At 46.1% G+C, this 14,034-nt stretch overlaps 6 non-coding genes across 6 annotated transcripts; all 6 read left to right on the top strand.

The window, feature by feature from the left end:
• Positions 1–2,093: 2,093 nt before the first annotated feature.
• LOC130331427 (U2 spliceosomal RNA) lies at positions 2,094–2,284 on the top strand. The gene has a single exon (XR_008874334.1). It is a non-coding gene; the product is annotated as a U2 spliceosomal RNA (small nuclear RNA).
• A 2,085-nt stretch (positions 2,285–4,369) lies between these two features.
• On the top strand, positions 4,370–4,560 carry LOC130331415 (U2 spliceosomal RNA). Its single transcript, XR_008874323.1, has one exon. It is a non-coding gene; the product is annotated as a U2 spliceosomal RNA (small nuclear RNA).
• A 2,082-nt stretch (positions 4,561–6,642) lies between these two features.
• LOC130331402 (U2 spliceosomal RNA) lies at positions 6,643–6,833 on the top strand. The gene has a single exon (XR_008874312.1). It is a non-coding gene; the product is annotated as a U2 spliceosomal RNA (small nuclear RNA).
• Positions 6,834–8,914: 2,081 nt separating this feature from the next.
• Positions 8,915–9,105, top strand: LOC130331390 (U2 spliceosomal RNA). Its single transcript, XR_008874301.1, has one exon. It is a non-coding gene; the product is annotated as a U2 spliceosomal RNA (small nuclear RNA).
• Positions 9,106–11,195: 2,090 nt separating this feature from the next.
• Positions 11,196–11,386, top strand: LOC130331524 (U2 spliceosomal RNA). Its single transcript, XR_008874414.1, has one exon. It is a non-coding gene; the product is annotated as a U2 spliceosomal RNA (small nuclear RNA).
• A 2,063-nt stretch (positions 11,387–13,449) lies between these two features.
• Positions 13,450–13,640, top strand: LOC130331460 (U2 spliceosomal RNA). The gene has a single exon (XR_008874363.1). It is a non-coding gene; the product is annotated as a U2 spliceosomal RNA (small nuclear RNA).
• The last annotated feature ends 394 nt before the right edge of the window (positions 13,641–14,034 follow it).

The raw sequence follows: 14,034 nt of genomic DNA, 5'->3' as shown, positions 1-14,034 counted from the left end.
CCTTACAGGGTTAAAAAGAAAGATTCCTACTTTCATTGCTACCTGCTTGCTGGCTAGCCAGCTAGCCAGCCCTGTGGGCCTTGCTGCTGCTGCAGCCAAAAAACAAAAGGTGGTGATGCTGCTGCTTCTGCTGCTTCTGCTTCTGCTTGTGTCTGGCCCCTGTTGGAGCGTCCAGGCACAGGACTTCTGCTGCTGCTGACTAAATGGCCTCCTTAATTGGATCATTTGAGTAGCCAGCACACCTGTGCAGGTAGGGCATGACATGATAGGCAGCTGCCTTGATAGCGGGTGGGTGCTGAATGTTCCTAATTGACAAAATAAGATTAATGCTTATGAAGAAATATAAAATCTCATCCCTTCCCCAATATCGCGCCACACCCCTACCCCTTAATTCCCTGGTTGAACGTGATGGACATATGTCTTTTTTCGACCGTACTAACTATGTAACTATGTAACATAACATGGGGGGGGGGGTCTCCTGGCTGTTCACACAGGTGTGTCATTGCTGTACATTGACCATGCATTGCTTCTGTGGTATTGCAAAGGCAAAGACAAATGCTTCCAGCCATCCATTGCACTAATGGATTGGTCATCAGCTGGCTGTCTATGTCCCGCATCAATATAGACCAAAGTACAGAGGGTTAGGCTATGCTATTGTGCACCTACCTGATGCATCAGAAGGTGCGAGGCCCTTGCTAAATTCTGTGCACAGACTTTGAGATCTATGCTTTAGACTGTATCTAAACCTGCTCCAACATGGACTGACATTCTGGCCTACTTTCAGCCGATGCGACTTGTCTGTCGCTGAACAGTCGCTTTTTATGTATTCAGCACCTATGTATAATGTTGTAAAAATGCTCTAGAAGCTAAAGTCGCAGAAATGTCACACATATTTGGCCTGCAACTTTCTGTGCGACAAATTCAGACAGGAAAAATCAGTATAAATCCTTAGAAAATTATCCCCCAGTGTCTCCATCTGCTGGCGGTATTGAATAAGCATTGCTGCACTGATGGGGTATGCATTAGACGAAAAAAAAAGAAGAAAAAGAAGAATAATACGCCCAGAAAAGAGGCGAAAAGGAGAAAAACGTAAAAAAACGTGAAAAAAAAGTAAGAGGAAGAGAAGGGAAAAAAAGGTGGAAATGGGTTTAAAAGTGATTTCGGCGGAGAAATATATATATATATATATATATATATATATATATATATATATATATATATGCGCACACACACACATAGATATAAACGTATTCTCCGTTGAGATATTGCAGCCGCTGCTGTGTCCAGGCCCAGGAGCCTTAGCACTGTGCTGTGATGTCACTCAATACCACTGACATCACTAGGTGTAAACAACATCTCTCCTTTGCTGTGTATGTGACTATGGAGCTGTTTGGTGATGTCGTCTATTACGGCCTTCATAGAAGCAACAGGAGATTGTTGCATCCATCTTGAACCCTCAGAACTACAGTGCTATGATGTCACTCACTTCCACAGGCCTTGCAGAGTGTAAACAACAACAACCCAGCTTTGTTGTGTATGTAACCAAAGGGATTTGTGATGTCACCTAGAACCTTCACAGCAGCGACAGCTTTATGAGGAGCATCAGCACTGCTCTGCCTGAGCAGAACCATCACCGCCATAGGTTGTCAAATAACCCGGATTTAACCCACACAGGTAAGTCCAATGGGGTGCAGGCATGTCCTCTATGCTTACAGCTTCCCGTGGGTGTTGGTTTGATACCGTTTGGGGACAGCCAAGGAGGCATCTGCAGGCAACAAAGGTAGGTGTGTGCTTGTGTGTGTGTTTCCTATGCAGATCCTAAGCCCAGTGTCACATGCAAGTAGGAGGAGTAAGAAGGGTTCCTGGCAAATCCGGGTTATGGATTGCATTTAAAAAGGCCCCGTGGGAGTGCAATGGGCCCCTGTCTTGCTGCTTAGCAATAATGGTATGGGTTTAGGTTCTGCTGTGTGTACTGGTGGTTGACTGCCCCCCAGCCCAGAGTGTGCATGGAAAATTGTCTGGCAGCCTCCCTGACAGCAAGCAGTGATAGTGCCCATGAAGGGGACCTTGTTGGGCCCGCCCCTTTCACGGTTATCGCTTCTCGGCCTTTTGGCTAAGATCAAGTGTAGTATCTGTTCTTATCAGTTTAATATCTGATACGTCCCCTATCTGGGGACCATATATTAAATGGATTTTTGAGAACGGGGGCCGATTTCGAAGCTTGCTTCCGTCGCCCTATGCATTGACCCGATATGGCAGTATCTTCGGGTACAGTGCACCACCCCCTTACAGGGTTAAAAAGAAAGATTCCTACTTTCATTGCTACCTGCTTGCTGGCTAGCCAGCTAGCCAGCCCTGTGGGCCTTGCTGCTGCTGCAGCCAAAAAACAAAAGGTGGTGCTGCTGCTGCTTCTGCTGCTTCTGCTTCTGCTTGTGTCTGGCCCCTGTTGGAGCGTCCAGGCACAGGACTTCTGCTGCTGCTGACTAAATGGCCTCCTTAATTGGATCATTTGAGTAGCCAGCACACCTGTGCAGGTAGGGCATGACATGATAGGCAGCTGCCTTGATAGCGGGTGGGTGCTGAATGTTCCTAATTGACAAAATAAGATTAATGCTTATGAAGAAATATAAAATCTCATCCCTTCCCCAATATCGCGCCACACCCCTACCCCTTAATTCCCTGGTTGAACGTGATGGACATATGTCTTTTTTCGACCGTACTAACTATGTAACTATGTAACATAACATGGGGGGGGTCTCCTGGCTGTTCACACAGGTGTGTCATTGCTGTACATTGACCATGCATTGCTTCTGTGGTATTGCAAAGGCAAAGACAAATGCTTCCAGCCATCCATTGCACTAATGGATTGGTCATCAGCTGGCTGTCTATGTCCCGCATCAATATAGACCAAAGTACAGAGGGTTAGGCTATGCTATTGTGCACCTACCTGATGCATCAGAAGGTGCGAGGCCCTTGCTAAATTCTGTGCACAGACTTTGAGATCTATGCTTTAGACTGTATCTAAACCTGCTCCAACATGGACTGACATTCTGGCCTACTTTCAGCCGATGCGACTTGTCTGTCGCTGAACAGTCGCTTTTTATGTATTCAGCACCTATGTATAATGTTGTAAAAATGCTCTAGAAGCTAAAGTCGCAGAAATGTCACACATATTTGGCCTGCAACTTTCTGTGCGACAAATTCAGACAGGAAAAATCAGTATAAATCCTTAGAAAATTATCCCCCAGTGTCTCCATCTGCTGGCGGTATTGAATAAGCATTGCTGCACTGATGGGGTATGCATTAGACGAAAAAAAAGAAGAAAAAGAAGAATAATACGCCCAGAAAAGAGGCGAAAAGGAGAAAAACGTAAAAAAACGTGAAAAAAAAGTAAGAGGAAGAGAAGGGAAAAAAAGGTGGAAATGGGTTTAAAAGTGATTTCGGCGGAGAAATATATATATATATATATATATATATATATATATATATATATATATGCGCACACACACACATAGATATAAACGTATTCTCCGTTGAGATATTGCAGCCGCTGCTGTGTCCAGGCCCAGGAGCCTTAGCACTGTGCTGTGATGTCACTCAATACCACTGACATCACTAGGTGTAAACAACATCTCTCCTTTGCTGTGTATGTGACTATGGAGCTGTTTGGTGATGTCGTCTATTACGGCCTTCATAGAAGCAACAGGAGATTGTTGCATCCATCTTGAACCCTCAGAACTACAGTGCTATGATGTCACTCACTTCCACAGGCCTTGCAGAGTGTAAACAACAACAACCCAGCTTTGTTGTGTATGTAACCAAAGGGATTTGTGATGTCACCTAGAACCTTCACAGCAGCGACAGCTTTATGAGGAGCATCAGCACTGCTCTGCCTGAGCAGAACCATCACCGCCATAGGTTGTCAAATAACCCGGATTTAACCCACACAGGTAAGTCCAATGGGGTACAGGCATGTCCTCTATGCTTACAGCTTCCCGTGGGTGTTGGTTTGATACCGTTTGGGGACAGCCAAGGAGGCATCTGCAGGCAACAAAGGTAGGTGTGTGCTTGTGTGTGTGTTTCCTATGCAGATCCTAAGCCCAGTGTCACATGCAAGTAGGAGGAGTAAGAAGGGTTCCTGGCAAATCCGGGTTATGGATTGCATTTAAAAAGGCCCCGTGGGAGTTCAATGGGCCCCTGTCTTGCTGCTTAGCAATAATGGTATGGGTTTAGGTTCTGCTGTGTGTACTGGTGGTTGACTGCCCCCCAGCCCAGAGTGTGCATGGAAAATTGTCTGGCAGCCTCCCTGACAGCAAGCAGTGATAGTGCCCATGAAGGGGACCTTGTTGGGCCCGCCCCTTTCACGGTTATCGCTTCTCGGCCTTTTGGCTAAGATCAAGTGTAGTATCTGTTCTTATCAGTTTAATATCTGATACGTCCCCTATCTGGGGACCATATATTAAATGGATTTTTGAGAACGGGGGCCGATTTCGAAGCTTGCTTCCGTCGCCCTATGCATTGACCCGATATGGCAGTATCTTCGGGTACAGTGCACCACCCCCTTACAGGGTTAAAAAGAAAGATTCCTACTTTCATTGCTACCTGCTTGCTGGCTAGCCAGCTAGCCAGCCCTGTGGGCCTTGCTGCTGCTGCAGCCAAAAAACAAAAGGTGGTGCTGCTGCTGCTTCTGCTTCTGCTTGTGTCTGGCCCCTGTTGGAGCGTCCAGGCACAGGACTTCTGCTGCTGCTGACTAAATGGCCTCCTTAATTGGATCATTTGAGTAGCCAGCACACCTGTGCAGGTAGGGCATGACATGATAGGCAGCTGCCTTGATAGCGGGTGGGTGCTGAATGTTCCTAATTGACAAAATAAGATTAATGCTTATGAAGAAATATAAAATCTCATCCCTTCCCCAATATCGCGCCACACCCCTACCCCTTAATTCCCTGGTTGAACGTGATGGACATATGTCTTTTTTCGACCGTACTAACTATGTAACTATGTAACATAACATGGGGGGGGGGGGTCTCCTGGCTGTTCACACAGGTGTGTCATTGCTGTACATTGACCATGCATTGCTTCTGTGGTATTGCAAAGGCAAAGACAAATGCTTCCAGCCATCCATTGCACTAATGGATTGGTCATCAGCTGGCTGTCTATGTCCCGCATCAATATAGACCAAAGTACAGAGGGTTAGGCTATGCTATTGTGCACCTACCTGATGCATCAGAAGGTGCGAGGCCCTTGCTAAATTCTGTGCACAGACTTTGAGATCTATGCTTTAGACTGTATCTAAACCTGCTCCAACATGGACTGACATTCTGGCCTACTTTCAGCCGATGCGACTTGTCTGTCGCTGAACAGTCGCTTTTTATGTATTCAGCACCTATGTATAATGTTGTAAAAATGCTCTAGAAGCTAAAGTCGCAGAAATGTCACACATATTTGGCCTGCAACTTTCTGTGCGACAAATTCAGACAGGAAAAATCAGTATAAATCCTTAGAAAATTATCCCCCAGTGTCTCCATCTGCTGGCGGTATTGAATAAGCATTGCTGCACTGATGGGGTATGCATTAGACGAAAAAAAAGAAGAAAAAGAAGAATAATACGCCCAGAAAAGAGGCGAAAAGGAGAAAAACGTAAAAAAACGTGAAAAAAAAGTAAGAGGAAGAGAAGGGAAAAAAAGGTGGAAATGGGTTTAAAAGTGATTTCGGCGGAGAAATATATATATATATATATATATATATATATATATATATATATATATATGCGCACACACACACATAGATATAAACGTATTCTCCGTTGAGATATTGCAGCCGCTGCTGTGTCCAGGCCCAGGAGCCTTAGCACTGTGCTGTGATGTCACTCAATACCACTGACATCACTAGGTGTAAACAACATCTCTCCTTTGCTGTGTATGTGACTATGGAGCTGTTTGGTGATGTCGTCTATTACGGCCTTCATAGAAGCAACAGGAGATTGTTGCATCCATCTTGAACCCTCAGAACTACAGTGCTATGATGTCACTCACTTCCACAGGCCTTGCAGAGTATAAACAACAACAACCCAGCTTTGTTGTGTATGTAACCAAAGGGATTTGTGATGTCACCTAGAACCTTCACAGCAGCGACAGCTTTATGAGGAGCATCAGCACTGCTCTGCCTGAGCAGAACCATCACCGCCATAGGTTGTCAAATAACCCGGATTTAACCCACACAGGTAAGTCCAATGGGGTACAGGCATGTCCTCTATGCTTACAGCTTCCCGTGGGTGTTGGTTTGATACCGTTTGGGGACAGCCAAGGAGGCATCTGCAGGCAACAAAGGTAGGTGTGTGCTTGTGTGTGTGTTTCCTATGCAGATCCTAAGCCCAGTGTCACATGCAAGTAGGAGGAGTAAGAAGGGTTCCTGGCAAATCCGGGTTATGGATTGCATTTAAAAAGGCCCCGTGGGAGTTCAATGGGCCCCTGTCTTGCTGCTTAGCAATAATGGTATGGGTTTAGGTTCTGCTGTGTGTACTGGTGGTTGACTGCCCCCCAGCCCAGAGTGTGCATGGAAAATTGTCTGGCAGCCTCCCTGACAGCAAGCAGTGATAGTGCCCATGAAGGGGACCTTGTTGGGCCCGCCCCTTTCACGGTTATCGCTTCTCGGCCTTTTGGCTAAGATCAAGTGTAGTATCTGTTCTTATCAGTTTAATATCTGATACGTCCCCTATCTGGGGACCATATATTAAATGGATTTTTGAGAACGGGGGCCGATTTCGAAGCTTGCTTCCGTCGCCCTATGCATTGACCCGATATGGCAGTATCTTCGGGTACAGTGCACCACCCCCTTACAGGGTTAAAAAGAAAGATTCCTACTTTCATTGCTACCTGCTTGCTGGCTAGCCAGCTAGCCAGCCCTGTGGGCCTTGCTGCTGCTGCAGCCAAAAAACAAAAGGTGGTGCTGCTGCTGCTTCTGCTTCTGCTTGTGTCTGGCCCCTGTTGGAGCGTCCAGGCACAGGACTTCTGCTGCTGCTGACTAAATGGCCTCCTTAATTGGATCATTTGAGTAGCCAGCACACCTGTGCAGGTAGGGCATGACATGATAGGCAGCTGCCTTGATAGCGGGTGGGTGCTGAATGTTCCTAATTGACAAAATAAGATTAATGCTTATGAAGAAATATAAAATCTCATCCCTTCCTCAATATCGCGCCACACCCCTACCCCTTAATTCCCTGGTTGAACGTGATGGACATATGTCTTTTTTCGACCGTACTAACTATGTAACTATGTAACATAACATGGGGGGGGGGGTCTCCTGGCTGTTCACACAGGTGTGTCATTGCTGTACATTGACCATGCATTGCTTCTGTGGTATTGCAAAGGCAAAGACAAATGCTTCCAGCCATCCATTGCACTAATGGATTGGTCATCAGCTGGCTGTCTATGTCCCGCATCAATATAGACCAAAGTACAGAGGGTTAGGCTATGCTATTGTGCACCTACCTGATGCATCAGAAGGTGCGAGGCCCTTGCTAAATTCTGTGCACAGACTTTGAGATCTATGCTTTAGACTGTATCTAAACCTGCTCCAACATGGACTGACATTCTGGCCTACTTTCAGCCGATGCGACTTGTCTGTCGCTGAACAGTCGCTTTTTATGTATTCAGCACCTATGTATAATGTTGTAAAAATGCTCTAGAAGCTAAAGTCGCAGAAATGTCACACATATTTGGCCTGCAACTTTCTGTGCGACAAATTCAGACAGGAAAAATCAGTATAAATCCTTAGAAAATTATCCCCCAGTGTCTCCATCTGCTGGCGGTATTGAATAAGCATTGCTGCACTGATGGGGTATGCATTAGACGAAAAAAAAGAAGAAAAAGAAGAATAATACGCCCAGAAAAGAGGCGAAAAGGAGAAAAACGTAAAAAAACGTGAAAAAAAAGTAAGAGGAAGAGAAGGGAAAAAAAGGTGGAAATGGGTTTAAAAGTGATTTCGGCGGAGAAATATATATATATATATATATATATATATATATATATATATATATATATGCGCACACACACACATAGATATAAACGTATTCTCCGTTGAGATATTGCAGCCGCTGCTGTGTCCAGGCCCAGGAGCCTTAGCACTGTGCTGTGATGTCACTCAATACCACTGACATCACTAGGTGTAAACAACATCTCTCCTTTGCTGTGTATGTGACTATGGAGCTGTTTGGTGATGTCGTCTATTACGGCCTTCATAGAAGCAACAGGAGATTGTTGCATCCATCTTGAACCCTCAGAACTACAGTGCTATGATGTCACTCACTTCCACAGGCCTTGCAGAGTGTAAACAACAACAACCCAGCTTTGTTGTGTATGTAACCAAAGGGATTTGTGATGTCACCTAGAACCTTCACAGCAGCGACAGCTTTATGAGGAGCATCAGCACTGCTCTGCCTGAGCAGAACCATCACCGCCATAGGTTGTCAAATAACCCGGATTTAACCCACACAGGTAAGTCCAATGGGGTGCAGGCATGTCCTCTATGCTTACAGCTTCCCGTGGGTGTTGGTTTGATACCGTTTGGGGACAGCCAAGGAGGCATCTGCAGGCAACAAAGGTAGGTGTGTGCTTGTGTGTGTGTTTCCTATGCAGATCCTAAGCCCAGTGTCACATGCAAGTAGGAGGAGTAAGAAGGGTTCCTGGCAAATCCGGGTTATGGATTGCATTTAAAAAGGCCCCGTGGGAGTGCAATGGGCCCCTGTCTTGCTGCTTAGCAATAATGGTATGGGTTTAGGTTCTGCTGTGTGTACTGGTGGTTGACTGCCCCCCAGCCCAGAGTGTGCATGGAAAATTGTCTGGCAGCCTCCCTGACAGCAAGCAGTGATAGTGCCCATGAAGGGGACCTTGTTGGGCCCGCCCCTTTCACGGTTATCGCTTCTCGGCCTTTTGGCTAAGATCAAGTGTAGTATCTGTTCTTATCAGTTTAATATCTGATACGTCCCCTATCTGGGGACCATATATTAAATGGATTTTTGAGAACGGGGGCCGATTTCGAAGCTTGCTTCCGTCGCCCTATGCATTGACCCGATATGGCAGTATCTTCGGGTACAGTGCACCACCCCCTTACAGGGTTAAAAAGAAAGATTCCTACTTTCATTGCTACCTGCTTGCTGGCTAGCCAGCTAGCCAGCCCTGTGGGCCTTGCTGCTGCTGCAGCCAAAAAACAAAAGGTGGTGCTGCTGCTGCTTCTGCTGCTTCTGCTTCTGCTTGTGTCTGGCCCCTGTTGGAGCGTCCAGGCACAGGACTTCTGCTGCTGCTGACTAAATGGCCTCCTTAATTGGATCATTTGAGTAGCCAGCACACCTGTGCAGGTAGGGCATGACATGATAGGCAGCTGCCTTGATAGCGGGTGGGTGCTGAATGTTCCTAATTGACAAAATAAGATTAATGCTTATGAAGAAATATAAAATCTCATCCCTTCCCCAATATCGCGCCACACCCCTACCCCTTAATTCCCTGGTTGAACGTGATGGACATATGTCTTTTTTCGACCGTACTAACTATGTAACTATGTAACATAACATGGGGGGGGGGGTCTCCTGGCTGTTCACACAGGTGTGTCATTGCTGTACATTGACCATGCATTGCTTCTGTGGTATTGCAAAGGCAAAGACAAATGCTTCCAGCCATCCATTGCACTAATGGATTGGTCATCAGCTGGCTGTCTATGTCCCGCATCAATATAGACCAAAGTACAGAGGGTTAGGCTATGCTATTGTGCACCTACCTGATGCATCAGAAGGTGCGAGGCCCTTGCTAAATTCTGTGCACAGACTTTGAGATCTATGCTTTAGACTGTATCTAAACCTGCTCCAACATGGACTGACATTCTGGCCTACTTTCAGCCGATGCGACTTGTCTGTCGCTGAACAGTCGCTTTTTATGTATTCAGCACCTATGTATAATGTTGTAAAAATGCTCTAGAAGCTAAAGTCGCAGAAATGTCACACATATTTGGCCTGCAACTTTCTGTGCGACAAATTCAGACAGGAAAAATCAGTATAAATCCTTAGAAAATTATCCCCCAGTGTCTCCATCTGCTGGCGGTATTGAATAAGCATTGCTGCACTGATGGGGTATGCATTAGACGAAAAAAAAGAAGAAAAAGAAGAATAATACGCCCAGAAAAGAGGCGAAAAGGAGAAAAACGTAAAAAAACGTGAAAAAAAAGTAAGAGGAAGAGAAGGGAAAAAAAGGTGGAAATGGGTTTAAAAGTGATTTCGGCGGAGAAATATATATATATATATATATATATATATATATATATATATATATATATGCGCACACACACACATAGATATAAACGTATTCTCCGTTGAGATATTGCAGCCGCTGCTGTGTCCAGGCCCAGGAGCCTTAGCACTGTGCTGTGATGTCACTCAATACCACTGACATCACTAGGTGTAAACAACATCTCTCCTTTGCTGTGTATGTGACTATGGAGCTGTTTGGTGATGTCGTCTATTACGGCCTTCATAGAAGCAACAGGAGATTGTTGCATCCATCTTGAACCCTCAGAACTACAGTGCTATGATGTCACTCACTTCCACAGGCCTTGCAGAGTGTAAACAACAACAACCCAGCTTTGTTGTGTATGTAACCAAAGGGATTTGTGATGTCACCTAGAACCTTCACAGCAGCGACAGCTTTATGAGGAGCATCAGCACTGCTCTGCCTGAGCAGAACCATCACCGCCATAGGTTGTCAAATAACCCGGATTTAACCCACACAGGTAAGTCCAATGGGGTGCAGGCATGTCCTCTATGCTTACAGCTTCCCGTGGGTGTTGGTTTGATACCGTTTGGGGACAGCCAAGGAGGCATCTGCAGGCAACAAAGGTAGGTGTGTGCTTGTGTGTGTGTTTCCTATGCAGATCCTAAGCCCAGTGTCACATGCAAGTAGGAGGAGTAAGAAGGGTTCCTGGCAAATCCGGGTTATGGATTGCATTTAAAAAGGCCCCGTGGGAGTGCAATGGGCCCCTGTCTTGCTGCTTAGCAATAATGGTATGGGTTTAGGTTCTGCTGTGTGTACTGGTGGTTGACTGCCCCCCAGCCCAGAGTGTGCATGGAAAATTGTCTGGCAGCCTCCCTGACAGCAAGCAGTGATAGTGCCCATGAAGGGGACCTTGTTGGGCCCGCCCCTTTCACGGTTATCGCTTCTCGGCCTTTTGGCTAAGATCAAGTGTAGTATCTGTTCTTATCAGTTTAATATCTGATACGTCCCCTATCTGGGGACCATATATTAAATGGATTTTTGAGAACGGGGGCCGATTTCGAAGCTTGCTTCCGTCGCCCTATGCATTGACCCGATATGGCAGTATCTTCGGGTACAGTGCACCACCCCCTTACAGGGTTAAAAAGAAAGATTCCTACTTTCATTGCTACCTGCTTGCTGGCTAGCCAGCTAGCCAGCCCTGTGGGCCTTGCTGCTGCTGCAGCCAAAAAACAAAAGGTGGTGCTGCTGCTGCTTCTGCTGCTTCTGCTTCTGCTTGTGTCTGGCCCCTGTTGGAGCGTCCAGGCACAGGACTTCTGCTGCTGCTGACTAAATGGCCTCCTTAATTGGATCATTTGAGTAGCCAGCACACCTGTGCAGGTAGGGCATGACATGATAGGCAGCTGCCTTGATAGCGGGTGGGTGCTGAATGTTCCTAATTGACAAAATAAGATTAATGCTTATGAAGAAATATAAAATCTCATCCCTTCCCCAATATCGCGCCACACCCCTACCCCTTAATTCCCTGGTTGTCTTTTTTCGACCGTACTAACTATGTAACTATGTAACATAACATGGGGGGGGGGGTCTCCTGGCTGTTCACACAGGTGTGTCATTGCTGTACATTGACCATGCATTGCTTCTGTGGTATTGCAAAGGCAAAGACAAATGCTTCCAGCCATCCATTGCACTAATGGATTGGTCATCAGCTGGCTGTCTATGTCCCGCATCAATATAGACCAAAGTACAGAGGGTTAGGCTATGCTATTGTGCACCTACCTGATGCATCAGAAGGTGCGAGGCCCTTGCTAAATTCTGTGCACAGACTTTGAGATCTATGCTTTAGACTGTATCTAAACCTGCTCCAACATGGACTGACATTCTGGCCTACTTTCAGCCGATGCGACTTGTCTGTCGCTGAACAGTCGCTTTTTATGTATTCAGCACCTATGTATAATGTTGTAAAAATGCTCTAGAAGCTAAAGTCGCAGAAATGTCACACATATTTGGCCTGCAACTTTCTGTGCGACAAATTCAGACAGGAAAAATCAGTATAAATCCTTAGAAAATTATCCCCCAGTGTCTCCATCTGCTGGCGGTATTGAATAAGCATTGCTGCACTGATGGGGTATGCATTAGACGAAAAAAAAGAAGAAAAAGAAGAATAATACGCCCAGAAAAGAGGCGAAAAGGAGAAAAACGTAAAAAAACGTGAAAAAAAAGTAAGAGGAAGAGAAGGGAAAAAAAGGTGGAAATGGGTTTAAAAGTGATTTCGGCGGAGAAATATATATATATATATATATATATATATATATATATATGCGCACACACACACATAGATATAAACGTATTCTCCGTTGAGATATTGCAGCCGCTGCTGTGTCCAGGCCCAGGAGCCTTAGCACTGTGCTGTGATGTCACTCAATACCACTGACATCACTAGGTGTAAACAACATCTCTCCTTTGCTGTGTATGTGACTATGGAGCTGTTTGGTGATGTTGTCTATTACGGCCTTCATAGAAGCAACAGGAGATTGTTGCATCCATCTTGAACCCTCAGAACTACAGTGCTATGATGTCACTCACTTCCACAGGCCTTGCAGAGTGTAAACAACAACAACCCAGCTTTGTTGTGTATGTAACCAAAGGGATTTGTGATGTCACCTAGAACCTTCACAGCAGCGACAGCTTTATGAGGAGCATCAGCACTGCTCTGCCTGAGCAGAACCATCACCGCCATAGGTTGTCAAATAACCCGGATTTAACCCACACAGGTAAGTCCAATGGGGTGCAGGCATGTCCTCTATGCTTACAGCTTCCCGTGGGTGTTGGTTTGATACCGTTTGGGGACAGCCAAGGAGGCATCTGCAGGCAACAAAGGTAGGTGTGTGCTTGTGTGTGTGTTTCCTATGCAGATCCTAAGCCCAGTGTCACATGCAAGTAGGAGGAGTAAGAAGGGTTCCTGGCAAATCCGGGTTATGGATTGCATTTAAAAAGGCCCCGTGGGAGTGCAATGGGCCCCTGTCTTGCTGCTTAGCAATAATGGTATGGGTTTAGGTTCTGCTGTGTGTACTGGTGGTTGACTGCCCCCCAGCCCAGAGTGTGCATGGAAAATTGTCTGGCAGCCTCCCTGACAGCAAGCAGTGATAGTGCCCATGAAGGGGACCTTGTTGGGCCCGCCCCTTTCACGGTTATCGCTTCTCGGCCTTTTGGCTAAGATCAAGTGTAGTATCTGTTCTTATCAGTTTAATATCTGATACGTCCCCTATCTGGGGACCATATATTAAATGGATTTTTGAGAACGGGGGCCGATTTCGAAGCTTGCTTCCGTCACCCTATGCATTGACCCGATATGGCAGTATCTTCGGGTACAGTGCACCACCCCCTTACAGGGTTAAAAAGAAAGATTCCTACTTTCATTGCTACCTGCTTGCTGGCTAGCCAGCTAGCCAGCCCTGTGGGCCTTGCTGCTGCTGCAGCCAAAAAACAAAAGGTGGTGCTGCTGCTGCTTCTGCTGCTTCTGCTTCTGCTTGTGTCTGGCCCCTGTTGGAGCGTCCAGGCACAGGACTTCTGCTGCTGCTGACTAAATGGCCTCCTTAATTGGATCATTTGAGTAGCCAGCACACCTGTGCAGGTAGGGCATGACATGATAGGCAGCTGCCTTGATAGCGGGTGGGTGCTGAATGTTCCTAATTGACAAAATAAGATTAATGCTTATGAAGAAATATAAAATCTCATCCCTTCCCCAATATCGCGCCACACCCCTACCCCTTAATTC

Source organism: Hyla sarda, unplaced genomic scaffold, assembly GCF_029499605.1.
Source record: "Hyla sarda isolate aHylSar1 unplaced genomic scaffold, aHylSar1.hap1 scaffold_350, whole genome shotgun sequence".
NCBI lineage: Eukaryota > Metazoa > Chordata > Amphibia > Anura > Hylidae > Hyla > Hyla sarda.
This window is presented reverse-complemented; position numbering and strand designations above follow the sequence as displayed.